Raw genomic sequence first — 3,642 nt, forward strand, 5'->3', positions numbered from 1 at the left:
CAAAAATACAAGGGCCACTTATTCTCTTCAGGGTCCTCCAAAATAGGTAGTTTATGTGAGCTGTTTGGCAACCTTAACAGCAGAGAACACGCAGCTTCTAAAAAACTAGACCTGTCTTCTCTGTGGCTTTCTTTTCTTAATCGATGCTCCATAGGAACATCATAAAAATCAGTTGGTTGCTGTTAAACTTGCACGTTAACTGCTTCTTAATCATAGTAACAGTGGAATTAATGCATGTATTGATGCTGTAGTCACCAGCAGCCTACATAATTAAATAAAATCAAGTCCTCTGTTTTTAAAGCGACAGAAGCAGAAGGGAGTGGTATGAATAAACTCTGAGTCCCAGGTCATTTCACCAGGAAGTCAATAGCTCTTCTGGTTGAAGGGGAGAAAACAAACTGTTTTCTATTCTATTGAGAGCCTGGGAGAATTTGCGTGGCAGTAATCCTAAATCCAGTGGCAATCTATTAAGAACTCAGCATTTCCAACCCTGAGACTCAACTGATAAGCACATTCTGTCCCCTCCCCCCCCAACCCCTCCTCTCTACCTCCCTGCCATTAATCCTCTTAAAGACTGCTAAGTAATGAAAGGGTGTGATGAAAGAGGCCCCCCCCCCTTTTTTTTATTACAGCCATATAAACTGCTTGTGTAAATGTTTCATTAACAAACTGCTGGACCAGTATTTCCTATCCTTTGCCTCCCTCCCCCTGGCCCCCTTAGTAAGGTACAGCATGACTAAATGTGTGATTTACACATGTTTAAGGGGAACATTCCCACACTTGAAAGCTGTTCCAGGACAAAGGGAGGGGAGGGGCTGAGAGAGAGGTGTGGAACCTATTGTAGATATTTCCATTTACAATTCTCTCTTTTTATGGGCTTTAAAGGATGAATGACTTCCACCCACTTATCAGTTCATTTCATTTCTCAGTGCTGGTCTCTGTGTAAGTGCCCTCAGTCAGACCATTTGAGGCTGGTCCTTTTGGAGACCATTAGATTCTCTAATATTCGGAGAAAAGCAAGAGGAATCTCAATGTGCATTCATTGTGCAAAGAACCCTTTTCTGAACAACAGAGAGGCCAAAAGAGAGGACTTATCTAGACTTTAAATATGTTGAAGGTTGTCAGATATTTTGTGAAAATTACATCCTGGTTTTTTTCCTCTGTTGTCATCTGATTGCAATCGGATATTTTGTCTTCTTTAGATGATCCGGTAAATTCTAACAGGATGCCTGCATTATCAGACTTTTTTGAATATGGCATTTGGCTATAAAAATAAGCTTTTTATAGCAAAATGTCCTTCAGACAAGCAAGATATGCCTACGGTACCTACTGAATTGGTCAATATCCAGTAACAGGGTGTATTGATGCAACCGGCAGCTACAGAAGCAGTCATTTAAAAGCATAGTTTAAGTGAAATCATGATACAGTAAGGATTTCTAAGGCCAAATCCTTAGAACATACATATACATTATATTCCCAGAGACTCCAGGCTTTGAAAAAAATGAACACATAAGGAAACCAAAGACAAAGGTAGCCCCTTTTTGTGTGTGTCTTTGCTCTGGGTGTCATTCATTTCATTTCCGTTGACTGTGAGCATCCAGCCACACACAGCTGGGGTCACTGGTTTGGGAAAGAACCACACTTGGGTCAGTGTGTGTAGCTGGGTCTCTAGCCACAACCATGGTCTGGTTTCACAGTGAATAGCTTCGTTTAGATCAACAGTGCCTTGGGGGATACACGCTTAAATGTATTCAACCTTAGAAGAGCTGAAAACGTCAATACCTTCATAAAGCCACTTTGATTTGTATTGACTACAGTGGTGCTGCTAATTCATATACATCATTGTCTACTTCACTGAGTTGTTTTAAACATGACTTTTGGTTTATAGAAAGCATGGTTCAGCTTCCACTAAGAAGTAGTAAGCTCGCACCTCCCCCAGTCTTACTTTCTCTCTGATGTGACAAAATTGAAAGAGGAACTCTCTTGTCACAGCATACATCAATTGCTGTGTAACAGTTTATGTGCAGTTTTTTTAAATGTTCGTAGTAATAGGTAATAATAGGTAAAAATAGGTTATCCAAATAAGGGCAATCAATTATGGAAGCATGTTATTAATATGTTCACAGAAAAATCATTGATTTACACTGGGCAAAGTCTCCACGATAGACACATTCCCTACTCAGAAAATCTGTGTTAGCCAAAGGGGACCCTCCCCTCCCACTTAGTGCCACACCCTGAGAAGTTTTATTTACAGGAACCATTCAGACACATTGCAAAGCTCCATAAATAACATGTTGCATTCCACACACATAATGCAACCTGCATTTGGTAAGAGTTAGTTTTGCTGCATCCACTGGAGACTCTAAAATTTTTTCTAACAGTTCATTTATTGCTAAGCTACCAAAAATCAATGGCTTTAAACCAAGCAAAATGGGCTGAAGTGACCAGAACTGGATTTTGTTTTGTTGATTAGGGAGTTCCCAAACTTGAATAAGGATTGAAATAGTTTAGATTTTCTTGTGTTAATCTTATCCGGAGGTGCAGTAGAACAAAGGAGTGGATTTTATCAAGCAAGATGCTCCTTGCTCAAGAAGTTGCATGAAAATAATATTTAAACAGACATAGAACCCAGAGTGTAAGAAGATAAAATGCTACTGGGAGAGCTGGTGGTACTTTTTCTCCTGGATGAGGATGGGCCTGCATACAACATATCCGTGGCTCAGGAAAAATTTGCAGTTCCGACGGAGACAAACTTAGAAAGCCTGGAGACAGCCTGGGCTCCTCAGCATCTCACAGTTAATTAAAGAATTGAGTGAAGGCATCAAGGCTGGCTCCCTTCTGCCTGAATAATTCACCGCCTGTATCCATTATTAAAACCTGGTACTTCACCACAATGATTCCCAGCTCGAGATGGATTGATCTCAGAACCAAGAGATAAATTGTAACGAGGCCTACAGCTATATTAATAAATTGAAATGAACATTTATTTGCTTTTCTAATTAGAACTGTAGTTTTTCCAAATAGTGTAGCCATGCATTACCCCGACAGACAGCACTACCTACCTTTCATGAGATAAAATGAGCAGGAGGGCTTTGCCCCAGATTTGGAGCTTCTGTGCACAGGAAGTTCTTTAGTTGCTGCTGTTCTTTTAATCCTCATTCCACCACTATGCTCTCCAGGATTGATGGGAGTTTAGCTTTTGCGGGAGTTCGTTAGAGGACTGCAAAGAATTGTGCATATAGAATGTGCATTCTTTTTTTGTCCTGTCTCTCTTTTTCAAGTGTTGCAAGAGAGAACAAAAAAAAAATGAAGAAGAATTTAAACATTTCCCCTTTACTCTTCCCATCTCCATTTCAAAGCTCAGAGACTCAAAGAAACTGTGCTTGGAGTTTGATTCCTGACACCCTCACTAGTTTGTGTACAGCCTCAGTTTCTTCCTCTGAAAAATAAAATGAATAGTGCCCGTTTCTGCAGGGTCCATATGAAGTTTAGAGAAAATGTATGTAAGAATGGAAAAAAGTTTATGTCGTCTTCCTTTCCTGGCAAAGGGACTAGGACATAGTAGATGCTCAGTAATTATTGTTATGGGTTTGGGTTTTATCTGTTTTTTACCGTAATAAGTGTGGTTATTATGCTCCGAAA

This window comes from Myotis davidii, unplaced genomic scaffold (assembly GCF_000327345.1).
Source record: "Myotis davidii unplaced genomic scaffold, ASM32734v1 scaffold159, whole genome shotgun sequence".
Taxonomy (NCBI): Eukaryota; Metazoa; Chordata; class Mammalia; order Chiroptera; family Vespertilionidae; genus Myotis; species Myotis davidii.